This window comes from Mus musculus, chromosome 4, assembly GCF_000001635.26.
Source record: "Mus musculus strain C57BL/6J chromosome 4, GRCm38.p6 C57BL/6J".
Classification (NCBI taxonomy): domain Eukaryota; kingdom Metazoa; phylum Chordata; class Mammalia; order Rodentia; family Muridae; genus Mus; species Mus musculus.
In genome coordinates, this window is record NC_000070.6 from 147,017,930 (window position 1) to 147,044,797 (window position 26,868).

Here is a 26,868-nt window from a genome sequence, read left to right on the forward strand (position 1 = left end):
GTCAAAGTGACTTTCTACCCTGTGGGCCCCAATTTCCTCTTTTGGCCTTTCTGAACTCTCCACGTGGGCTGAAGTTAATTTTCTAAACTTTTATGCAGGTGTGTCTGTGTATTTTTAACTTTTTATTGCTATATTAGTAGAGAACTAAGTTCTAGCAGGATCTTGATATTGTCATTTCTATGGCATATCACCAGCCTTACATTTATAAATACTTGTCTCCACACCTGCTGAGATATTTGAATGGCAGGCAGCTCTCTATGCCTAGAGGTAATCCACAGAATTCTGGAGATGTCTCACACCTGATTGCTTGAAAGAAAAAAACCTAACATCCAATTCCTGGGATAAGAATTGGAGGGTGGAATTTCTGGATGGAAAAAGTGATGTAGGGAAGAGAAAGCAGGTGGAAGAGATTAAGTGGGAGAAAGAGAAGAGAACAGATAAATGGGAACAGGGGCAGAGAGGTAAAGAGCAAGCTACACATGAGGTCATAGGCTTGAATAGTCTGAAATTTAAATGATCGGTGGTAGACTGCTTCAGTGAAAGGCTTATGGTTTAAACTATATAAAAACCTCCTTCTCATTATTTATAACACTGGTGTGTCCACAAGTACTCCCACTACACTCACATCCATATGCAATATGCATATATATATACATATATATATATATACATATATATGCACACACATATATATGCACAAACACACATACACACACATATATATGTAAAACTTTTCACAAGGGTGCTTTGGGTATTTAAGTCAAATTAGATATTGATTGGTTATTCACAATAAATTCATGACATCATTGACCTAGCATATTTTGGAGGAAGGACAAATTTTAGATCAATGTCTTTTTGGTTGGTTCTGTGTATGTATTTCACTTTTTGTAGCTTGCAAAGCCCTTCCCATAACGAGGACTGTGGAACGTAGGAGCCAATGTTCTTGGAGGCACCAGCTTGACCTCTTTATACACAGTGAGTTGTGCAAGTCTGCTCGTTAGCAATGAAGACTTATTGTCAGTTTGTAAAAAGCAACACCTTTTGTTGTCGGTGCCCTGCAGTGTTCGTTTATTTTTATGAAACCACTTTGTAGAACAACTCAGTTGATAAAACACAGTGGAAAAGACAAGATCAACTGGAACTCCATCTCTTTCAGAATTCAGAGACTTAATTATAATCACCTTCATACACTTATAAGCTGGTTCTTTAAAAAAAAAAAAATCCAAACATCTTACTAAGAATACAGCCAGCCGAACTCCATGGAGTTTTGTACCATGGGGCTTTCCTATGCATTGGCAGAACCACAAGTGTGGCAATGCAGTATACAAAAGTTCTTACCTTCTAATAGATGGTGACTTTTCTTGGACCTTACAACCAGAGTTAATGCAACTTGAAGAAATTTAAAATTTAAAACTGCAGTCCTACTGTGTATTCAAATTTATGGTTTAGCTTTCTTTTTCAAAGAACAATGTAAAAACAAACATTATTCTTTCCTTGTATTTCTCTTGTGATCAACTTTTAAAACCTAACGTGATGCATTGGTACAATAATAATTTATTGATACAATGGTAATTTATGTACTTTTTCAAGTCATGTCCAGAACTGCCTGAGTGTCATTTGTTGAAAGCATGAAATGCAGAGGCTCAGTGCAACCTTCTAAAATGAATATACTATTATGTGTACTGATTGATAAACAGTGATGTCTGTAAATGCTTGTTGTCTTGATCACTTGGAGCCAGTTACCTCATCCTTTTTAAAACTCTGTTAAAGATTTCTGTATACTATACCATTCCTTCTCCATGTAATGGGGTTTTCTTGGTGTTCCCAAAAATATTGCAAAGGTCTTTCTTAAGACCAGCAATGGAGATACAAAAGCCAACAGACATACATACAGAGTACACAGATAGACACAAACAGGGAGACAGAAGGCAGACACACATGTAGAGAGAGATGCACAAGGCAGTATTCAGCATGTTACAGATTTAAATTAACTGAATAGACACGCAGGATGGAAGGCTCAGATAAGAGAAAGTAGAGAATTCAACTTTGGACTCACACTTAGTTAAATTAACTAAGTTTAATATGTTCACATATGCACAATCAATTAACTTGTGACCTAATTTTCCTATTTTTTTTTTGCATAAACACAATATGGGAAAATATAAAACTCACCACAATGGGTAACAAGTAGCCCTGCATTCTTAAAGGTGTCCGTGGGCTCAGAACCCTGTTCTGTAAAGAAAGACCATCAGGTCTGGGCTTGTGCTTCTGAGCTCTCACTTCCATGCTGGCCTAGAATCCATTTTAACTCTCACCGTCATCACAACAGGATTTGAACCTCAGAGGTCACAAGAGAATCCTGGAACTCATTACTTTCATTAAAAGAGTTGACTTCATGCCATATTCTCTAAGGTGACTTGGGTAATTCTCGAGTCTCCTTTCCCCAGCTTATGAAGATATGCATGGATGTACATAGAGTATTATAGAGCACAATCAGGGAATCTTCTATGAACAAATGGCTAAACAGTGCAGTATGTATTGTAGGTCTCTGTTTTCTTCCTTCCTTCCTTCCTTCCTTCCTTCCTTCCTTCCTTCCTTCCTTCCTTCCTTCCTTCCTTCCTTCCTTCCTTCCTTCCTTCTTTCCTTCCTTCCTTCCTTCTTTCCTTTCTTTATTCTTTCTTTCTTTTGCCAAAAATCTAGACACTTTTTCAAAGGAATTTTTCTTAATTGCCTCACCCTCCAAGCAGTAAATAATATTGTGCCTAAACCTAACATCACTTTAATTCATCATTTTCTTTGACTAAGGTATCCAGCTCCTCTACCTTTTGTCCAAGTCTAATAATCTGTGTCTCACACGTTCTCTATGAGTTATTATTATTCGCCTTACTGCATTTTCTTTTCAGGCTCTTTTCCTTGTTTATTTCTAAGCACATATTGAACAAAATTTTTATATCCTATGTTGTCCTCCTTTCCTTCAGGCTTTTGCTATTATTCTCTTGCCCACGAATCATTTTGTTCCTGTCCTCTATCAATTGACATATGTGGCTTACACACTTTGATCTCTTTTATCATGACTCTGGATTTTCTATTCTTTACCTAGGATATCATGTAAATTGCTCTCTTTATAAGATACATACATAGTTGATAGTTTGAGCCAAAGACATTTAATCTTAGTTTTACTTTGTTTTGGGTATTGAGCACCAGAATTCAGAGGGATTGCTTAATTGTGTGCATTTTTAGCCCAGGAGTCTAGACTCCCAATGTGAGAAGTTAGGCAGGATCCATTGTATCTGAAGGATTCAGAACCCAGGTGCAGTGTCCTACTACATTCAGTTCTGGTCTAGTCTGGCAGCAACCTTGTAGGAAGCTGAGCAGAGTAGGTCCTGAGAAGTTGTGTTTCCACAACAGAGTTGGAGGAGTGGTTCCTGATGGGGAGGGTGGGCCTCCTGCTTCATTAGATAAGTTTAAGAAAAAGACAAAATAAAAACAAAGAATCAGGGCTGGTGAGATGGCTCAGTGGGTAAGAGCACCCGACTGCTCTTCCGAAGGTCTGGAGTTCAAATCCCAGCAACCACATGGTGGCTCACAACCATCTGTAACAAGATCTGACTCCCTCTTCTGGAGTGTCTGAAGACAGCTACAGTGTACTTACATATAATAAATAAATAAATAAACAAAAAAAAAACAAAGAATCAATCAGTCAATCAAAAAATCAATCAATAAATTAAATATGCAAGCAAGCAAGGAAGCAAAAATCCAAACCAACAAAAATTGCTCTGAAGAACTGGGAAGCTAATTAAGTAAAAAGTCCTGAAGTAGGGGGGCTTAGATGAATGGCAGGAAGCTGGTGAGTATTGGGCGGGTCCAGAAGGAGTGGCTCTGAGGAACCAAGAGGAAGTGACTGGAAGTTCCGCCATCCCATCATTTTCGATGTATCTCGGCTGCCTCGTGGTCAGGAAGCCATGGAAGGAGACTAGTGCCTAGTATTTGCGGAACCTGAAAACTTCCTTAAGCTGCAGTTGCTGTGCTGGCCTCCTAGGACATTCAGCAGCTGGTCCTGTCGCCTTCCAGGTCAGAGGAGTTGTTGGGCTGAGAAACGGGTAGGAGCAGGGCAGGCATGTGGAGCAGGGGTGCGTTTTCTGTTGCTACTCTTACAATTCTGTTATGGATATCTTACCATTATCAGGAAGTTTGAGTTCCTGTGAATTGAGTTTATGTTTTAATTGATTTTATGGTTGCCAGAATATTTTTCTAAAACAACCCAGTAGATCCTTGGCCCTCTCTGGATCCTTGGCTCTTTCTGGAATACCGGAAGGGAAAGGGGAAGGGGAAGGGGACCCTGAAAAGAAAATGCAGTCAGGTGAATAATAATCATTCATAGAGAATGTGTGTGAGACAGATTATCAGACTTGAAGATATATAGTAGGTTCTGTTAACCCTGAGTGTCCCCAGAGAAAAACCAATTTCTCCATGTGGACCAGCTTTATCAAATAATACATCCTGACCAAGAGATAGACTTTGGTCACATGCTACAGGCATTTTATAGGCCATTGTAGTTTCCTATGAGGCTTTATTATTTTCCTAAGACATGCAACCTGCAGCACTTCAAGAAGATACCTGGTTCTTGTGCTGGTGGTGAGGTTAATTTTTGGCATTTTACTCTGAGGTTGAAGGAATGAAGAGATATCTGGTTGGGTCCAGACTGAACCGGGCCATCATGTGGTGGGAGGGGAATTGAGGATGTGATGGAGGATAGAGGGGCAGGTCAAGAGATCACCAGCAGCCAAGAAAGTACCTATCCAACTATGACTTCATTGATATGTTAACAGGTACCCCTGGTAGCCATTCTTCCTGAATTTCTTTGAATTTTTCCAAGGTTCAGCCCACCATGCTGTGCGGTGATGATTTCAGGAGTAGATATTTTAATAAGTGGAAATTTTTCTATGGATTTTTTTTGTTTGTTTGTGTTTGGTTTTTGTTTTTTTTGAGACAGGGTTTCTCTGTTTAGCCCTGGTTGTCCTGGAACTCACCAGGCTGGCCTCGAATTCAGAAATCCGCCTACCTCTGCCTCCCAAGTGCTGGGATTAAAGGAGTGCACTACCGGCTTTTACTATGGATTAAGACAAAATTAGACAGCATCTTTTGAATAATTTTGAACACTTACTTACTGAATTACTGTCTGGATTCTGGATCAGAATAATTTTCTTCCAGTCTTCTGTCCTCCTCTTCTGTATTGCTTGGAAAAAGACTCTATGTGTGTTAACTGTGTGACTGACTCTCACATCTTTAGGGTAAACTGAAATACTCAGAAAAATAGGCATTCTCTTGATAACTTCTCTTCATGTTTATCCTTTTCTCGGGTATTGACATCTTTCATTTTTGTTCCATGAACAGTTTCATGTTCATTCTAAACAATATTTACCCATTTTCAGGTCTCCATATGCTCAGTCAACTCTCCGTAACTGTAAATCAACACTAAGAGCACTAGAAGGTTAAAGGTCAAGGAGACTCTCACAAAGGATACAGGTATGTTAGAGGTATTGAACAATGGGTGGAGTTGGGCTCACCTGTGAGTAGAAAGAGGACATGAATTTGATTTTCCCAGATTCTATTTCCTTAATGATTCTGGAAAAGAATAATATTAGAAGTGATGATATGGATTTACCATGGAAGGAAGTGCTGTCAGCTGTCACTTGATGTCAATATTTAATTAATTTTGATCCTGGGAAATTGCTGTTGCTCATTGAAATCAAAGTTTCTTTTATCCAGATTGAAAGCAACATCAGGCTATGGTTGTTATAAGGGCAATTTATACATAAAGCAAATGTCAGCAGTAGATTCCCTCCTAGGGCCTGTGACCTTACTTATCGTATTTTTTAGGCAGATTTTCACTGTAATCTATGGATTTTTGTTTCCTGTGGAGCTTGAAAGAGAAAACCTGTTACCCACAGATATTCTTGCCAGTATCATAAAAATTTCCATTTTGGCAGATTCAGATTGGAGCAAGCAGATTGCAAACCTGAGTATAGACATTGATAACTCTGCTTCCTGCCCCAATTTGCCTAGCAATTTTTTTCACTATGGAAGTTCCCACCGGGGTGTCTAAGATGTCTGTTGAGAGTGAATGGTCTGATATGAGGTGGCTTTCTCCAGAAGGTCTATTTGCTTTCTGAATCACCTATTCTATCCACTCTAAATGTTTTCCTGTCCTTGACCTGTGTTCTTAATTGATGTTCTGTGTTGCATTAATCCCCATTAGAGTAGAATAATTATTTTTGACCTTCTCTGTACTGGTTGCTTTAGTTTTGAATCTGTTTGCCTTATTTCTGAGGTATGTTTCTTCTCTTCTATCCTTGAGAGCTTTCATACTGAGCAGTGTCTACTTTTTGCCACAGGGCTGTATAAGTAAGTTTCATTCTCCTATTGTCAGCATAATTTGGGAGGATTCCTGCCTACATCTATTAACCTAGGCCTAGTCATGTAAGCTTCTACTCTCCATACAGTATTATCTAGGCCTGTTGTGTTTTCAGCTTCTGAAATTTGCTGCTGAATAAGCCCCCCCTCCCCCCACCTTCTTATTCCTTCTCAATGCTTACCTGGCTGATTCAATTCAGTTTTTCCAGCTCAAACTCCTCTCTGAGCTGAGTTCTTCTCTCAGACACTGAATTTTTCCACTTGGCCTTAAATTAACTGTAGAAATCTTTTCTCATCTTCTGGCTCCTTCTCTTTCTCCTGCTCATTCTGTCTTTACCTGTTCCTAGCATGTTCTCTCTTCAGTCTGATTCTGTAAAACTCTCAGAACCCACGTGCAGTGTCCTAGTACATCCAGCTCTGGTCTAGTATGGCAGCAACATTGTGGGGAAGCTGTGCAGAGAAATTCCAGAGAAGTTGTGTGAAACTGCAACAGAGTTGGAGGAGTGGTTCCCCAACAGAGTTGGGGAGGGTGGGCTTCATGCATGATTAAATAAGTTTAAGAAAAAGACAAAATTAAAACGAAGAATCAACCAATCAATCAATGAATTAAGTAAGCAAGCAATTAAAAATCCAAAACAATAAAAATTGCTGTGAAGAGCTGGGAAGCTAATTAATTAAAAGGTCCTGAAGTAGGTGGGCTTAGAAGAATTGCAGGAAGCTGCTGAATATTGGGCGGGTCCAGAAGGAGGGGCTCTGAGGACCCAGGCAGAAATGACAGGAAGTTCTGCCTTTTCAGCATTCTCCTTGTACCTTGGCTGCCTTGTGGTCAGGATGTCCTGGAGGAAGACTAGTGCCTAGTATTTGCAGAACCTGAAAATTTCCTTGCTGGCCTCCTAGGACATTCAGCAGCTGGTCCTGTTGCCTTCCAGGTCAGAGGAGCTGTTGTACTAGGAAATGGGCAGGAGCAGGGCAGGCACGTGGAGCAGGGGTGCATTTTCTGTCGCTACTCTCACAATCTGTTGTGGATATCTTACCATTGTCAGGAAGTTTGAGATCCTGTGATTTTGGTTCATGATGATGTTTTAATCAATTTTATGGTTGCCAGAATATTTTTCTAAAGTATCCTTGTAGATCCTTGGCTGCATCTGGAGTTTGTATACCAGGAGGTTTGTCTTTGCAAAAGCCTTTATAAAGCAACTGTAATTAAAATTCGTTCCTGCTTTCTTAACTCCCCTGTTCCTTCATTTGCCATTTCATTTCCCTTTCTCCAGGGAACTGAGTAGGCATCCTGAGAGAGCTTTGTAGATATTTGTCATATGGGGAATTGGTGAAGATTTGATTGAATTAGAAAATTTACGTTATAAAGCACCATCATATGGCTGTATATATTCACATTAACCTAACAAAGTTATAGTCTCCGTTAGTTTCACACTGAGTTATATGTAGTCATTGATGTAAATACAGCATCCAGAGATGTGGCTTCATAGTCTTAGTTATTAATGTTACACCTTAGGTTTCATTGAAGCATGAAAACAGGTTTGCAGCAATGAACAACTAACGAGAAGATATATAGTAGGTTCTGTTAACCCTTAATGTCGTCAGAGAAAAAAAATTCTACAATGTTGGAAAGCTTTTTAAAATATTACATCTTGACCAAGAGATAGACTTTGGTCACTTCCTACAGCTGGTTTTATATGCCCTTGTCATTTTCTGTGAGGCCTTATTATTTTCCTAAGACATGCAACCTGCAGAGCTGCAAGAAGATACCTGGTTCTTGGGCTTGTGGTGGGGTTAACTTTTGGTATTTCAGCATAAGGGAGAAAGCATTCAGAGTTATCTCTTTGGGTCCAGACTGAACCAGTTCATTAGATGGGGGGAAGGGAATTGAAGATGAGAAGGAGAATAGAGGTCAGGCCAAGAGTTAACCAGGAGCCAAGAAAGCACCATCCCAATCCCTGTCTTCATTGGTATGTTAATAGTTACCCCAGTTAGCCTTTCCTCCTGAATTCTTCTAATCCTCCAAGGTTCTGCCCAGCATGCTGTGAAAGGATGACTCTAGGCTAAGATATTTTTATAAATAGAAAACTTACTATGGATTAGGACAAAATTAAACAGCACCTTTGAAATAATTATGATTGCTCACTTTCTTAAGAAAAATGACTCCTTGTTTCATGAAAAGCACTTTGCCCATACACATTCATGGTTTGTTGAGTGCTGCACTGTGGACTTCTTGCAGGTGTGGTAATGCTTAGACCCTGCATTCAGGGTTTTTTTCAGCAATCTCTTGTTGGAGAAGTTCAACAGTTTGGATCCTGCGTGTCACAATAGTTTTCTTACATTCTTCCTTGTTTCTCAGTGATTCTGGGAAAAGGACTCTCTGTGTGTTAACTGTGTGACTGACTCAAGAGTAAACTGAAATCCTCAGGGAAAAAGAGACATTCTCATGACATCTTCTCTTTCCTTCATGTTTATCCTTTCACCTGGTGTTGGCATCTTTCATTTTTGTCACATGAAAAGGTCCAGGTTTTTTTGAATGATTTTCCCATTTTCAGGTCTTCATTTTCTCAGCCAAATCTGCATAAATATAAATCAAATCTAAGAGCCCTAGATGGTAAAGGCTAAGGAGACTCTATTGAAGGATCCAGGTGTGTTAGCAGCTTTGAAAAGGGGTGGGGTGGGGCTCACCTGCCAGTACAGAGAGGACATGAATTTGGTTTTGCCTGCTTCTGTTTCATTAATGATTCTGAAAGATTTCACTAAGAATATTAGATGTGATGATATGGATTTCCCATGGTAGGTAGTGCTGTCAGCTGTCACTTCATGTCAATATTTAATTAATTTTGATGCTGGGAAATTGCTGTTGCCCATTGAAATCAAAGTTTCTTTTACCCAGACTGAAAACAGCATCAGTTAATGTGTTTGAAAAGGGCCATTTACACAGGAAGCAAATGTCAGTCTTGGATTCGCTCCCAGGGCCTGTGACCTTCTTTATTGGATTTTAGCCAGAATCTCTGTTTAGTCTATGTATGCTTTTCCTGAGGAGCTGGCCTCAGCTTGAACAGGAAAGCCTTTTGTTACCCACAGATAGCCTTGCCACTATGATACTGGCGGCCATGCCTTGCCTGGCAGATTGAAATTGTAGCACACAGGATACAAATCTGGGTATGGCCATTGATAGCTCTGCCTCCTGCCCCAGTTTGCATAGCAGTTTCTGGACTCTGAATGCTACCATCAGAGAGTCCATCTACAATATTTGTTGACAGAGTGGATGGTCTGATCTGAGTTGTTCTTCTCCAGAAGATGCACTTGCTCTCTGAATCACATCTTCGGTCCAGTCTACACGAGTTTAAGTCCTTGAATTGTGTTCACACTGATGCAGTTTGTTGAATTTGGCCTTATTTTATTGTGGATACCAACAAGAGCTTGCTGACAGGAGGCTGATATAACTGTCTCCTGAGAGGCTCTATAAGTGCCTGACAAATACAGAAGTGGGTGCTCACAGTCATCCATTGGACAGTGCACAGGGTCCCCAGTGAAAGAGCTAGAGAAATTACCCAAAGAGCTGAAGGGGATTACAGCCCCATAGTAGGAACAAAAATATGAACTAACCGGTATACCTAGAGCTCCTTGAGACTAAACCAACAACCAACGAAAACACATGGTGGGACTCATGGCTCTAGCTACATATGTAGGTGATGATGGCCTAGTCTGTCATCAATGAGAGGAGAGGCCCTTCGTCTTGTGAAAGTTCTATGCCAGAATAAAACACCAGGGCCAGGAAGCCAGAGAGGGTGGGTTGGTTAGCAGGGGTGGGGCAATAGGATAGGGGATTTTTGGAGAGGAAAGTAGGAAAGTGGTTAACATTTGAAATGCAAATGAAGAAATTATCAAATAAAAATTGAAAAAAAAAAGGATGGAATAATCTCTTTCCTGCCTTGTCTGGACCGTTTGGTTTAGTTTCAAGTCTCTTTCCATTTGTTTTCTGAGGTGTGTTTCTTCTCTTTTTACATTCTAGAAAGCTTTTATAGTGAGTGGTATTAGATTTTCCACAGGACTGTAAAACTAACCTTTATTCTCCTATTATAATTATTGTCTGGGAGGCTGACTGCCTCTGTCTAATTATCATGGCCTAGTCCTGTAAGCCTCTAGCCTCTAAATAATCTTATTTAGTCCTAGAGTGTTTTCAGCCTCTGAGATTTCCTGCTGATTAAACTCCCCCTTTCTTGTTTGTTTATTTCAACTCCTTTTTTAAAAATATTTTATTTTTTTGGTTTTCCTGACATGGTTTCTCTGTGTAGAGTTCTGGCTGCCCTGGAACTCACTCTGCAGACCAGGTTGGCCTGGAACTGAGAAAAGTGCTGGGATTAAAGGCATGCACCACCACTGCCCAGCCTCATTTCAACTCTTACCTGGATGGTTCATTTCAGCTGTTCAGGCTCAAACTACTTTCCAAGCTGACTCATTCAGCCTGGTTCTCAGACACTAAATTGCTCTGCTTGGCCTTAAATTAACTGTAGCAATCTTTTTTTAAATCTTCTGGCTCCTTCTCTTTCTCCTGCTCATTCTGTCTTTGCCCGTGCCTAGCATGTTCCCTCTTCAATCTGACTCTGTAAAACTCTCCCAGTAAAACTGTGTCCTTCTCCCTCTCTGTGGCTCTACTCTCTCAAGTGTACTGTACTGCTGCCCATGCACTCTACTGTATTCCTTTACCATTCTCTTCTTCCTGTACTGTCTTTCTCTTTCTTAAGTAGCTTCCCCCTTCCTCTCTCACCTCAGGAGTGTTGGGCATATCCTGTTCTCTAAGATCTTTCTCTGATATTTCACATTTTCTGCTATTCAATTAGACAACACTTTCAAACATGTGCACCTCCTTCTACTTAGTAAATGTACTTTCGTTGTTTGGGATTAAAGCAAATCCTAAAGGCTTGCTTGTATTCAACCACAGTGAGGAAAGCTGTGTGCCTTGTGCTGAACCACACCCTAAGTCAGAACAGGCTTGAATATCCCTACACAATAATTTAGTTTGGCAGAATTTCTTCCTGAACTGTAAACCAAGATTCACAAATAATAGTCTTCATTATGTAGATAGCTGTGCTATCTATTCTGCCTTCTACCAACATTTTCATTGTGAACTTCTTTGATGATTGGTCAATGAAAATCTGTTGTAAATGAGGAAAATACCTAATAAAAAATGAAAAAAAAAAAAAAAGAAAATCTGTTCTTTGCGAGACTGTATTCCTTAGCATTTGCAATCTAGGTTTGCGGGCATTGTAAGTGGCAAAAATATGGTTCCTATTGTCTCCATTCTTTGTATGAGAGAGAGCTTTACTATGTAGGACATGAGGAATATTTCCTACTTTTCTTATATTCATTCATTCTTCACAAAAAAGATGTGTTATTCCCGACGTTCTCATGAAAATTTTATGTCTTATTCTTTTGTGCATATTTTTATTAGATTATTTTCTATGTAGGTTTTTGAGTAAAAAGGTGTCTAAACTTATATATACTAAGTTCAAATATATGTTTTACACTGTCAATACTTGTAGCCACTTTTCTGAATTTAACATTACAGTTGCCAGTTATTTTCTCTCAGGACTTGAAAAATATGATTCCATGCTCTCCTGATTTTAAGCTATGGATAAATATTTAGTACTACTGTATGCTAATATAATATCACCTCTTTTGATGGTAAGGGCTAGGACAAGACATCTGGAAAGAGATAAACATTGTTACAGCACTTAGATGTGACAATAGGCAGATACACCAGAGAGTACAGGAATCCAATATCTGAGAGACTTTCCTAGGGAATGCTAGGCTACAATGCTATGGCCTTCTAGTACTCAAGAGTCCCAATGTTTGCACACTGCATGTTGCTATTTGAGTTTATCTACTGTAAAACAGATGTGATGAAACAAGTGATAGTAAACTTTGACTGGAAGGCTCAAGCGTTTGGAATTGTGTCTATTCTGGATCAGGTGTGTATTTGAGGAAATGTCAGTTGCAAGATTTAAAGTCGAAGCCCTAGTGTTCATATTGACTTCATGGTGGAAGTAGGTAAACCCAAGGGTTATTCTTCCCATTCTAGAATGAGCTCTTGTTCAGTCTCCATGAAATGGAAGATGTGCTTTTCCTATTATACAATTAGACAAAACAATCCCAGGACACACATTTATTTTATGTATTACTTACTTTTGAATTTAAAGTACAACATCTGTCACTGGAGCAGGAATTTATGATCTGTTGCTGGTAGAAATGACGATACTCACCCTGTATGTCAAGGTAAGAATCATAAAGTGACATACTTTGAAAAATGTCTTCAGTACTCCCTGAAAATTCATGTATTCCTATGCCCATTTTTTATTACACTCTTGATGCTGTCTACAAATGCCCAGGGTTTCAAGTTTTGAGTATTGTAAATTTATGACAGCATTGTATTTTTCCCTGCATCTTCGATTTCTGTTTTACAGAAATTCCTGTTGTCAGTAAATTTTCTATCTCATGAATTAGGGATTATATTCATTTCTTTCATGCATATTACAATTGTTAGAATATTCACAGAGAAACATTCTGTTAGAGGATCTTCATTATCTGGTTTCTTTGGTGTTGCAGATATTACAAAGCTCCTAGAGTTCACTTTAATCTGTGATCTCTAAATCCCCTAGTGCTTGTGTTTTCAGGTGAATGGCCTTCGCACATGACGGTGCCCCAGAGTGCTTGGCAAGTAACATCTCTTCTTTCCCTGTCCCATCCCTTGTTATTCATGTTTTCATCCTATCCTTGTGTTTCATGTATGTTCTTAGGAAGGTTTTGAATGGGTATCCATGCTGTTGTATATTCATAATTCCATGTTCCATGGTATATGACAGCATGGATTTCCATAACTCCACTTCCTCCTTCTTTTACAGTGTTGCCTTTTCCCCACTGCTGGCTTTTTATTCAGCTCTCTCTGAATTGGCAGTTTCCCTCTACAATTCATGTTTGTTTGACTTAGGCTGAAAGCACCAACAATTTAAATGTATTTCTGTATTTCTACATATAACAGTGTGTCAGTTAAAATTCACTTTTGGGCCTGTGATATTTAGAGTGACTTTTGACCAGCTTCCAGTGCTATGTCTGTATTTCCTTTGTAGGCTGACCTCAATTCAAAGCAGTAAAGTTTCTTTACCCACTTGTCACTACTACACTGGTCGACATACATTGTCAGACAGGATGGTATTACAGCACAAGGGTCAGCATCTAGGGAGAACCATTAATGACACCTTACACCCATCAGCCTACAGAGCCCCTTTTAGCAGTTTGTATGCAAAACCAGTATATCCAAGATCCTTTAGACACTGAATGGTCTTCTGACTTCTCAGATTATTCTTTAGGAATGTATAAAACCAAGTCATATTTTTCTTGTATTTTTCTGTAGCTTATTAAATATATTATCAGATTGAATTATTCTCTGGGGATATTGCCAGCTCTTGAGTTGAAGTATTATGTTTCTTGTAATGTGAGAATATGTGCCTTCCTTGTATCCTTATTTGAACATTAAAATATTCTAAGTCTTACTTGCTCTTTGCAAGCATTGCTGCACTGAGATAAGTTAGTGTGGAGGCTTTGCACATCCTTGTCTGTCTTCTGAGTAGAGTAGAATGATGACAGCTGTCTTCAGTGTGTGTAGTGATAGGTTTACGATGTTGGCTATTATCCTCATTAGACTCAGTAATGTTCCTTCTGTTCCACATTCTTCAGAGCTTTCATAGTGATCCACTGTGACATTTTGCCCTAGGCCTTTCATAGATATATTGATATATATCTATCAGTGAGCTTTCTCCCACTGATGATACATAGTTTATGCCTTGAGTTGTTTGGTTTGTACTTGCTAAAACAGTTTTGAATCTCTGTCATGAAATCAAGTTGAGTTTACTTTCTGCATCTATTAGAGAGAAACTTTTTAAAAGTTGCCCTGTAGCATCCATACTTTTATTATTTTCTGTGTGCATGTTTTCGTGGTCATTTGCTTTTGGACCCAGGTAAGGTCAGCTTTGTGTGATGGCTGTACCATATTCCCCTACTTTCTGTGTTCTGCACTGTTTTCTGGGCAAATTTTTTGTGGGATTTTTCAGAAGAAATTTGTGAATTTGGTGCAGCATTTGATTATTCCTGAGAAACTGTTAGTGTGTATATGCCCAAGAGTGGTGTAGCTGGGTTTTAAGGTATATCTATTTCCAATTTTCTTAGGAATCTCCAGATTGATTTCCAGAATGGTTGACCAGTTTGCAATTCCACAAGCAATGGAGGAGTGGTCCTCTTTCTCCACATCCTGGCCAGCATGTGCTGTCACCTGAGTTTTTGATCTTAGCCATTCTGATTGGCGTAAGGTGGAATCTCAGTGTTGCTTTGATTTATATTTTTCTGATCACTAAAGACTTTGAACATTTCTTTTGAAGTTTCTCAGCAGTCCACAGTTGCTTCATTGTGAATTCTCTGTTTAGGTATTGTACTGGCTAGTTTTGTGTCAACTTGACACAGCTGGAGTTATCACAGAGAAAGGAGCTTCAGTTGAGGAAATGCCTCCATGAGATCCAACTGTAAGGCATTTTCTCAATTAGTGATCAAGGGGGAAAGGCCCTTGTGGGTGGGACCATCTCAGGGCTGGTAGTCTTGGTTCTATAAGAAAGCGGGCTGAGCAAGCCAGGGGAGGCAAGCCAGTACAGAACATCCCTCCATGGCCTCTGCATCAGCTCCTGCTCCCTGACCTGCTTGAGTTCCAGTCCTGACTTCCTTTGGTGATGAACAGCAGTATGGAAGTGTAAGCCAAATAAACCCTTTCCTCCCCAACTTGCTTCTTGGTCATGATGTTTGTGCAGGAATAGAAACCCTGACTAAGACAAATTGGTACCAGCAGAGTGGGGTATTCCTGTGACAACCTGACCATGTTTTGGGGAGGACTGTGGAAGGACTTTGGAACTTTGGGCTTGAAGATCCATCCGTTGTTAAGAGCTCTGTCGGATGTTGTGTAGGAGCTTGGAAGATAATGTTGAGAACACTGCAGAAGATGGAGGTCTGGTTTGTGAAATTTCAGAGGGAAAATTAAAGACTCTTTTCAGGGCCATTGCTGTTTTGAATGTGAAGATTCTGTAGTTCTGGTTAGCTGGGGCTGAAGAATCAGTTGTGATTAACAAGATACCAGAACTACTAAAGCAAAAACTTTGCATACTGGGACTATTGATGCTGGTTAGCTGGAGCTAAGAAATTAGTGGTGATTAAGAAGAGACCAGCATCATTGAGGTGACATCTTCTGGGAAGTGTTTTCTGAAAGCACAAAGAGGCTGTGTTCCAGAGATGGCCAAGGTTGTACTCCTGCTGCAGCAGGACTTGGTAATATGTAAGGGTCACCCAGGTGGTACTGGTTTTGAAGGCATGAAGGGGTCACGCAAAGCAGCTGAGGCTCGGCACTGTGAGAGGCCATGGAAGGCCATTGGTGAAGGTGCAGCCTCAGTTGCAATTGAAGGCCCAGGATTGAAGGGGTCATGCAGTGTTTTGGAGATGCCAGTACCATGAGATGACCACCAAGAGCAGCAGCAGCAGTGGAGTACAGGCATCTGGAGCCTAGAGGATGACGTGTGTGCTACAAAGGGCCTGGCTGGAGAAGTGACCCAAGCCCTTGGAGGAGCCCAGAAGATCGTGAGTTGGATCCCAGACATTGGACGGTTGGAGATTGACTTTTGCTTTTGATTGTGACTGTGTCCTGATATTTTCCCTCTTGAAGAAAGAAACTGTTTTAGTGGAGCCCACAGTTAAGAGACTTTTAATTGTAAAAAGACTTTGGATTTTAAAAGAGATGGATATTTTAAAGAGATTGAAAATTTAAGAATATGTAAAGACTGTGGGACTTTTAAAGTTATTTAGAATGGGGATGAATAAGATTGTAAGGGTTGAGGCTTAGTAGTGATGTTTTTGTGTGTCAAGTTGACAAGGGGTCAATTGTACTGGCTAGTTTTGTGTCAACTTGACACAGCTGGAGTTATCACAGAGAAAGGAGCTTCAGTTGAGGAAATGCCTCCATGAGATCCAACTGTAAGGCATTTTCTCAATTAGTGATCAAGGGGGAAAGGCCCTTGTGGGTGGGACCATCTCAGGGCTGGTAGTCTTGGTTCTATAAGAAAGCGGGCTGAGCAAGCCAGGGGAGGCAAGCTAGTACAGAACATCCCTCCATGGCCTCTGCATCAGCTCCTGCTCCCTGACCTGCTTGAGTTCCAGTCCTGACTTCCTTGGTGATGAACAGCAGTATGGAAGTGTAAGCCAAATAAACCCTTTCCTCCCCAACTTGCTTCTTGGTCATGATGTTTGTGCAGGAATAGAAACCCTGACTAAGACAGGTATCTACCCCATTTTTTGATTGGGTTGTTTGGTTTCTTGGTGTTTAGGTTCTTGAGTCCTGTACATATTTTGGATATTAGCCTTCTATCAAGTGTGGGGATACAGAAGATTTTTTTCCCCAATTTGTAGGTTGCCACTTTGTCCTATTTACTATGTCCTTTGCCTTACAAAACTATCTAGTTTCATGAGGTCCCATTTTTCCATTCCTGATCATAGAGCCTGAGGCATTAGAATTCTTTCTAGGAAATTTTTTCACTGTGACATTAAGTTTGGGACTCTTTTTCTACTTTATCTTCTATTTTATTGATTCTATCTTGTTTTATGTTAAGGTCCTTGATCCACCTGGACTTGTGCTTTGTGCACGTTTATACAAATGTATCTATTTTCAGTTTTCCACATACAGACTGCCAGTTAGACCAACATCAGGTATTGAAGATTTTGTCTTTTATCCATTATATATTTTTGGCTTCTTTGTCAAAGATCAATTGTCTGTAAGTTTGTGGTTTAATTACTAGGCCTTCAATTGTATTCCATTGATCAATCTGTCTGTCTCTGTATCAGTACATGCAGTTTTTATCACTATTGCTCTGAAGTAACCTGTAACGTTTACAAAAAGAAATGAAGTCCACTGTTTTTTAAACATAGCAGCTCCTATGTAGTTTGCTTGGGTGTGCTTTCTGGTTGCTAAATCTAGATATAGAGGCTAGTTTTAAGTGAGAAATTACCTTTCTGTTTTTTCAGTTCCTTCACAGACTAAGTTTGGCTGTCCTGGAAATATCTCTCTGGATAGATCTTGTACACTTAGGTGTGTCTTGCTCTGTCTCCTGAATCCTGGTGTTAAAGATGTGTCCCATGATACCTGGATCTAACATTTTCCTCATTAGAATTTGATCTGTTCCAGGCTTTTCTTGGACTTTGAAAACTGCCTTCATTTTCAAACTCAAACCAGAATCTTAAGTGGGTCAAATTTTGTCTGAGATCATCACTCTCTCACTTCCTGGTACTCCTTTATTCCTCACACCATGAGCCTTGTTTTTAAACCATGCCTTTCCCTTTACTGACTCATTAGTGTAGCTACCTCTGTAATTTTAGGTACTTCGAGCCCCTTATACAAATCATATTGCATGTTTATATTTTGGATAGTTGAGAAATGTTGGGCAGTGAGTGCAGGGAATTTAAAGGGAATCCCATGTCCCACCAGAGCTCCAGTGCTCTGGGCAAGTGGACAGCACTCTCTATGAGGCCCAGGTGGGTGTCTGGCCGTGGGAAGCTATGGATTTCCAGTCATTAGGGGTAGAGAGGGAGCAGTTTGTGGTCTCTGGGCCTCACAGAGGCCACAGACAACAGGTCCTCTGTCATGGACATCCCAGATGTCACTCTATGTTGTGAAAGAGCTGAGAACAAAGTGAGGGCCCTGGGGGTAACTGGGTCATCCCAAGGGCTGAAGGGAGAAGGGAGCAGGGGTATAAGGCACTCAAGTGTTTCCCAGGATGTGAGAGTCTTTAGTCTGGTCTGGTGACTGGAAACACTGAGAGGCTTTGCTGCTGGAGGTGATACGTGGCTCTTTAGAGTCAGCCCTATTCCAATCATTGAAGAACAGCTGGTCTTAATGAGTGGAGAGATGGTCCCTGGTTTTAAGGTGTTTATTGTAAAAAGAGGAAGAGGAAGGAGTAGGGAAGTAGAAGCCAGCCATGACCATGTGGAGAGAGGGAGGAGAGGATAGGGAGGAGGAGAGCTAGAGATGAGAATAAGAGATTTAAGAGCTTAAGAGAGAGAGGAGGGGCCAAACAGCCCCTTTTATACTGGGCTGGGTTACCTATCTAGTTGTTGCAACATAACTGTGGGGAGGAGCATACCTTGCTATTGTCAGGTAACTATGAGGGTGGAGTTTAGCCAGAATGCCAGGGACTTGGGACATTGTCAATATGACAGATAGTCACAGGATTATTGAGTTGTGGGGCTCCGTGTTGTCAGACACCTGTGTCTGGGAACATAGCTCACTGTTCTATCCCTTGTAGAGTTTTCTACTGGGTCTCCAAAGTAAGCTTTGCTCAATTAGAACACAGGCTGCCTTTCACAGTCCCACAGAGAAAAGCTCTAAAGAATAGCTTTTATTTTAAATTATATAATCTTCAACTCATGTTTTCATAGTTCTTTCCCAAGGCCATAGCATTACCATTTTCCTGAGAAATAACAGACACATTGTTGCTTCATGGAATCTTACTGTTTCTGGTTATGTAGACATAAACCTTGGCTGGGAGAACATTCCCTAAGAACATAGGCAGGGAGGACAAGCCTTATGCCTACAGGAGCCATCTGAACCTGAGAAATCACACATACTGTTGAACCTACTCCATTCGATTTCTATGACAGACCTTGCAGACAGACTTTTATTTATTTTTTTAAACTTTTATTTAACTATAGGTGTGTTCTTCTGTATATTTTTCTATGTCCTGCATGCCTATATGAGACCAGTGGAGCCCAGAAGTCATCACAAAATGCATCACACAGGAGTCAGACAAAAATCATACCTTGTTTTGTGTGTAGAAAGAATTAGTCTGTGTTTCTTTTCATGAACAGCAAGTGCCCTTTACCTCTGAGTCATCTCTCCAGCCCAGAGGTTTACATTTCTGCTACAGTTTTTTTTTAAATTTATTTATTCATTATATGTTCGTACACTTTAGCTGTCTTCAGACACTCCAGAAGAGGGAGTCAGATCTCGTTACGGATGGTTGTGAGCCACCATGTGGTTGCTGGGATTTGAACTCTAGACCTTTGGAAGAGCAGTCGGGTGCTCTTACACACTGAGCCATCTCACCAGCCCCTCTGCTACAGTTTTATGATAGAACCTGAATATAACCCTGAGTTCTATTTTTTGTTAAAAAATGAAGGAAGAATCAGAAATGATAGTAATCTGTGCCACCCATAATCATGTTAGATGAATGAGCTCAAATAATAAAGATAAGAATAGTGATCAAGTCAAAGAATCATAAATGGTTCTGATCCTTGCAGTCTATAATCATGTTAGATGAGTGAGCTTAAATAATAAATCAAAGAATATTTCTGGAGTCAAAAGACTCAGACTTTAAGTTGGACAGTCATAGATTTATGAACAATAATGTATCCATAATTAATGACAAATTAGTATAATTCTTATACAACTTAAAACGTTCCTTTCCATTATAAAAAAACACTCTACATTATCATTGTGTTGTCACATAACCCATTTATTTACAAATATACTTCTAACTATTCTGAAGGTAAACCTGTGTGGAATTTATGAAATTATTATCTGTTTTGATTTTGTCATGTATTAGAAAATGGCACATGATATTAATGCTATGAAATGTTTTTTTTTTTTCTGAGACAGGGTTTTCTGTGTAGCCCTGGCTGTCCTGTAACTCACTCTGTAGAACAGGCTGGCCTCCAACTCAGAAATCCGCATGCCTCTGCCTCCTGAGTATTGGGATTAAAGGTGCGAGCCACCACAACCGGCTTAATTTTTCTATTTATTTTACTAAATATCCTCAAATTAATTGTTCAATACATATTTCAATTCTTCATGAAAATATGCTTATGGAATTGGATCACAAGGTATTTTATTCTATGTCTTGCTTCTAATGGTGGTTTTATACTCTGATTTTACAGTTTTTATTTGCTTAGATACAAAGAAAATTATTTCTTTTAAGTAATCCTTGAATTTTTACTCCCTACTCTATTTCTTTGGTCTAGAAAGGATACAGCATTGTATATAGGCCTTAGGATCTCAACTGAGCATTTTAGACTAGAGTCTAGCTGTTGACACCCAACTGCATACAGGATAGATACAGGGTCCACATTTGATCAAAGCTGACAGTTGTAGATTTTTTTAGCCACCATCATTTATAATCTGAAATGTGATACTGTGATCAATATTGTTATTAAAAACTGTTCTTAAAGATATCTATAAAGTGTTCTTAAAGATATTCCTGCATCCAGACCTCACATGTATACTTTATTATGTCTCAGTATTTGCTGACTGTGAGGCCATTATGTCACCTACTCCTTCCTAAAACAAGAAGACATAATATACACTATGATGATTTTAGATGATATCATTTCTTAAAATGGCCTCATAATTCTTATGACCTAACGTATATTCTGTTCTTGATTAGCTTCCAGAATATGACATGATTTGTTTTCCTCTGAAAGGGAACCTTAAATCCAATCATAATATGTTTTTCTATATTTTCGTCTGATGCGTTCCTAAAGCACTATGATCAAGGAAAGTAATAGAAGAAAAAGACCACTTTGGGTAATGCTTCCAGAGGATAACTATCCACCATGGTAAGGAGGCCTGACAGCAAATAACCATGTTTTTGAAATAGACAGCTGAGAGATCACATCCTCACCTCCAGTCACTAAGGAGGAAAAGAGAGTCACTAAGGTGGCTTTGGTCTACTGTTTTTCTCAGAGCCTACCACCAGTTTCATTCTTTATTCAGTAAGGTTCCATAGCTAAATTTTTAAAAACATTGTGACCAACTGGGGTTCCAACTTCAAAAGTGAGACATACTCATTCAGAACTATATCGGCAGTCTTCTAACATTCTTTCACATTTTAGCCAGTTTTGATATCAACATAGTAAATATAACTTTAATTTCTCGTTTGGGTTTCCTGTTTGGTTTGTTTTTTTTGTTTGTTTGTTTGTGAGACAGAATCTCACTCTGCAGACTTAACTCTCATGTATCCTGATATAGATACAGGAATGGCTTCTAGTTCACATAAATTTGCCTGCCTGAGCACCCACAGTGCTAAGATGAAAGACCTTCCTCCACTGTATTATGCTTGAATCAAACATTTATCTTTTAATATTTCTGCTAACATGCAACAAGAATTTTGTTCATTTGTGTCATCTAGGACTTACTTGATTGAGCTAGCTCCTTCAGCTTCCATTGGAACATTGATGTTTGTCTTCTGCATGCTCTATCTTTGTGAATTGGCCCTCCATTGAGTTACCATCCGGCTTAGAGTTCATTTCTCATTTCATTCAGATTGAGGATTCCTTAGATGTCTGGATGCAATGTCAACATCCTGCATTATCAAAATTATTTCCTTAGCCACTTGCAGGGGTTCTCTTGTATTTCATTCAGTTAGTTCCTGTCCTCTTTGAGTTCCTGTGCTTGTTTCCTCTTTATGTCCGTTGACCTCATTGAATGGTGTTCAAATTGTACTTTTTGTTCTGTCTCGAATTTGTTTCATCATTCTTCTTGTCATGAGCAATGGTATTGCATTTTTGATTTGGGGTAGGTAAATTCTATCACCATTGTCAAATTGTTTTAGTTCCAGCCTCTCAGTTTCCTTTTGCTGTGTGGCATTAGGTCAGTTGGCAGGGATATCCATATGAGATGTTATGTTTAATCATTGAAAATCTGAGATGGTGGACAGGAACTTGGTTACAGCTTCTTACTAAGTCCAGTTCTGTTCTATGCAGGTAGCAAACATGCATTGTTGTAGAGCAGGCCTCGAACATCCGGGCAGCTATTTGGAAGTCTGCTTGAGCCTGAGTGGGAAGAATAGGTCTGGGTGTGCTGTGTAAAATTGGTTTGGTGAATTTCCTAGTCTGCACAGAGTTAGAGATGAAACATAACCTCAAGCACAGACATTTTGGGTTGTGCTTGTAGAGTCTCTTTGCCCTCAAAGTCTTGAGGGACTTAAAAAAGAATCTCTCCTGAGGAACGTCGAGGATCCTCAAGCTCTGCCTCTGTCTCCAGAGTGTAGGGAATCAAATCCTGAGTCTCTATGCCCAGTTTTGTATTCATTACCAGGATTCCTTATCAAACTTTGTTCATATGTGCATGCTGTGTATGAATTAATTTTGTGTTAGATGGCGTACAGTGAAATTCTGAAAATATAAAAAACACTTCATGGGAAAGCGAGAGCCAGAAGGACACTGGGCAACTCTGTTCTTTGCAGAGGAAAATCAACTAAATGTGGGCAAAAAAGATCCTAAGAAGCTGAGAGGCAAAATGTCCTCATATGCATTCTTTTTGCAAACCTTTTGGGTGTAGCACAAGAAGAAGCACCTGGATGCTTCTTCAACTTTTCAGAGTTCTCTAAGAAGTGCTCAGAGAGGTGGGAGACCATGACTGCTAAAGAAAAGGGGAAATTTGAAGATATGGGGAAGGCTGACAAGGCTCGTTATGAAAGAGAAATGAAAACCTACATCTCCCCCATGGGGAGACCAAAAAGAAGTTCAAGGACCCCAATGCACCCAACAGGCCTCCTTCAGCCTTCTTCTTGTTCCATTCTGAGTACTGCCTCAAAATCAAAGGTGAGTATCCTGGCTTATCCATTTGTGATGTTGCAAAGAGACTAAGAGAGATGTGGAACAACACTGCAGTGTGTGACAAGCAGCCATACAAGAAGAAGGCTGCCAAACTGAAGGAGAAATGTGAGAAGGATATTGCTGCCTACAGAGCTAAAGGAAAACCTGATGCAGTGAAAATGGGGGTGGTCAAGGCTGAAAAGAGCAAGCAAAAGAAGAGGAAGATGAGGAGGATGAAGAGGAAGATGAGGTGGAGGAGGAGGAGGAAGAGGAAGAAGAGTTAGATGAAGAAGAAGATGATGATGAATAAGTTGGTTTTAGCAGTTTTATTTTCTTGTCTATAAAGCATTTAACCCCCTGTACACAACTCACTCCTTTTAAGGAAAAAAATTGAAATGTAAGGCTGTGTAAGATTTGTTTTTAAACGGTACAGTGTCTTTTTTTGTGTAGTTAACACACTACCGAATGTGTCTTTAGATAGCCCTGTCCTGGTGGTATTTTCAATAGCCACTAACCTTGCCTGGTACAGTCTGGGGGTTGTAAATTGACATGGAAATTTAAAGCATTTTATGGTTGGTGCACAGCACGTATTAGTTATATATGGGTTCAGTAGTTTGGGTTTTTTTTTCTTTTGGTTTTATTTTTGTGTTTAATATTTTTTTTTATCTTCAGTTGTGTCTGATGCAGTTTATACAAAGATAACTGTTGTTCTGGTAACTGATTACCACTCTGTAATTAAAAAAACTTGCGGCTGTTTTGTTGACATTCTGAATGCTTTTAAGTAAATACATTTTTTTTATTAGTATTGTTGTCCTTTTCATAGGTCTGAAAGTTTTCTTCCCGAGGGGCAGTTTTTTGCTTTTGCCCATTTTGGGTCACATGGATTATTACAGTGTGTATCTTTTCATCTAGTTAGCTGGAAGAAAGCTTTGGTCCACAGACCCTGCTATTGTGGTAGGGGTAACATTTTCATCCATAGTTGAAGAATCTCCTAAATCGTCACCAGTTGGATAAGAGATATTATATAACCTACTTGGCAAAGCAAGGAGTGGTCAATTCTGTCACACCGTGGGATTATTAGAATCAAGCAATCTGAAAGTTTGTCCTTGAACACTAGTAGAAAAGTATGTTCTAATCCTTACAGGAGCACTCTCCTTTAACTGCCATTACTATGTATATTTTGCAGTTTCCCCTACTAAAGAAGACCTGAGAATTTATCCTCAAAAAATACAAGCTTAAAATACGAGAATTTAAATACAAGAATGTCGTACTATTTGTTGACCTTAGTCCCAGCGAAGGCTATCACAAGAATGCTGGCTGTAATGCCTTTGCCCATCTATCTAAATACAGATTGCTCAGGAAACTTGACTGTTTAAAGGTGTTTTTAATTAGTTGAGTCAGCTTTTAAAATTATGCCACATTTAATATGAAGGGTACATTTTCCTATATTGTGGTTTGTCCCTTTATAAATCAGATATAAGGGAAGAGGATAAACTTTGCATAATAGTAGCAGTGGCCCAATCCAATTGCTTTTTCTTTATAAAATCCAAACTCATTAATTAATCATGTTTAATCTGCAACATTTTGGCAGTTTGTGGGTTGTTTTTTGAGATTATCATTCTCTTAAAGTGTCAGTGTTTTAAAATAGCATTCTTGTAATTTTATGTGCTTTTGTGATGGAGTGCTTTTATATAATTCTGACTTGGGTTGTTTACATTTGCATTTGTTAATGTAATTTGAGGAGGAATACTGAACATGAGTCCTGGATGATACTAATAAACTAATAATTACAGAGGTTTAAAAAAAGGAACATTTCAAGGAAGCTATGGTGTTTTTCTTAATGTGTGTCCTTTTAGAAGTTGTTAGACTCCTTTCATTGTTGTTCCATGATTAATTCAGAAACTGAGCAGGGTAAAATATTATCACCATTAACTTAAAGATTCTCTATGCCTCTGAGATTTGAGTGATCTCTGATTAGAAGTGGGTCTCATGATATCCAACCTAAAATGCTACCTAAATATCAGTCTTAATTGTATCACTCTTAGGAAAGTGTTTCTAGTATTCTCAATCTTTTCTTTTTATCTACTGAGAACAGTACTATGTTAGAAATTCAGGTCCTTTCTGAAGATTGTCAATCATATGTGTGTGTGTGTGTGTGTGTGTGTGTGTGTGTGTGTGTGTGTGTGTGTGTATTTACAGTGATTCAGGATTTTAAATCATAAATTCTTCAATGTCAAAGAATTTGACAAGAACAAAGATTCTGCTTGTTTATTAATGCAATCATACCATCATTGAAAAGGTTAAATGAAATATCTTCCTTTTCTATTGTATCTGTTTTCTTTGTGTTTTTCAAATGTTTGTAGCTAGTTGTTTTCTTTCATGTTTTTTTTTGTTGTTGTTTTCTTGTTCTTTTATGAATATGAGTGTTAGTCTGCATTCCTGTCTGTGAATCACACATGTGCAGGGTATGCAGAGTATGGAAGAAGGCATTGAATACTCTGGCATGAGAGCTGCCATTTGTGTGTTGTTATGAGACTCCAGTCACCTGGAAGAAAACACAGTGCTCCTAAACATTAATCCTCACTCCATCCCCTGTAGGTAGATTAGAAATATATTAAGTTCAATTGAGAAGACTGTGAACCTTTGTCTTGTTATGCTATCTGTTTGTTTTTGGACATTTTCTTCTTCCTGAACTGAAAACCAGGATTCACAAATAGTGCAGTTCATTACATACATATATGTTTCATTGAATCTGATTTGTAGTAGGGATTTTATAGTGAAGTTTTTAGAGGATGCTGAATGAAGTAATGATATTTCTGAGATTTTATTCCTTGGGATTTGTAATCTATAAGATGTTTCTTGCATTGTGGGTTTTATATTATATTTCACATTGTTCTCTCTATTCTTTATATATATAGCTTTCCTGTGTTGTACTTGAGTTCTATTACATTCATTTATTCCACATAAGAATTTTCTTATTTCCTGTGCGCTCATAGAAAATTTATATCTACTTCTTTTGTGCATATTTTCATATATTTATTATCTAAGTTGGTTCTTGACTTAAAAACTTGTCTTAATTTACTACATTCACGTGTTCCTTAAACACAGTCAATATGAGTAGCCACTTTTTCAGAAAGTAACACTAGAGTTTGCAGGCATTTTCATTTAGGGCTTGAAAAATGTCATTCCCTACTCTACTCTTGCGCGCGCTCGACTGGCCAGGAAGAACGACGCTGCAACAGGATCCTTCTGCACACGTTTATTGGGAGAGCTTGATTGTAGAGGCGAAAAGACTTCGAGCCCAGAACTGGTGCTGCTTTTATAGGCCTAGGAGGGGCGTGTCTCACACCCGGATTGGTTATGCACTAAGCCTCATTTGCATGTTCCTCATCTGATTGGCTACCCTCTCTCAGTACCTTACAGAACCTCATTATCATACCTCATTTGCATGTCTCACATCTGATTGGTTATACTCTCAGTACCTTACAGAACCTCATTATCATGCCTGGGCCAGGCAGTGTCTTTGCAAAAAACTTTACTGCATATGTACACATTGGTTGTTTGTCCAATCTTATGCGTGGTGGCCAGCAGTAGTCAGTGCCACTCTGCAACGGCACATGTGGCTTCCCACATCTCCCCCTGTTTGTTTTAATAAAATGAGGCTGGACTAGGCCTGTGCAATTATGCCCATCCACCGTGGCTCCTGTTTTAGGTCGTTCCTCTAATGTCACAGCCTTACCCGTCATAGGATAACCCTATCGCCACCGGGCCCCATGTCTT

The 26,868-nt window shown here is 39.3% G+C and overlaps 1 protein-coding gene and 1 pseudogene across 2 annotated transcripts in view; both read left to right on the plus strand.

Moving 5' to 3' along the window:
* The window catches only part of Rex2 (reduced expression 2), an 87,190-nt gene that overhangs the window by 44,320 nt on the left and 16,002 nt on the right, over window positions 1–26,868 (plus strand). The window contains exons 1-2 of one of the 2 annotated variants that reach the window (NM_001177767.1): window positions 3,921–4,071; window positions 5,433–5,526. The exons of the other annotated variant lie outside the window; for it this stretch is intronic. The gene's annotated coding sequence lies outside the window, so the exon portion shown is untranslated. Of the gene's footprint in view, window positions 1–3,920; window positions 4,072–5,432; window positions 5,527–26,868 lie in introns of those variants that run through there. 2 annotated transcript variants of the gene reach the window in all.
* Gm13153 (predicted gene 13153) lies at window positions 22,690–23,514 on the plus strand (annotated as a pseudogene).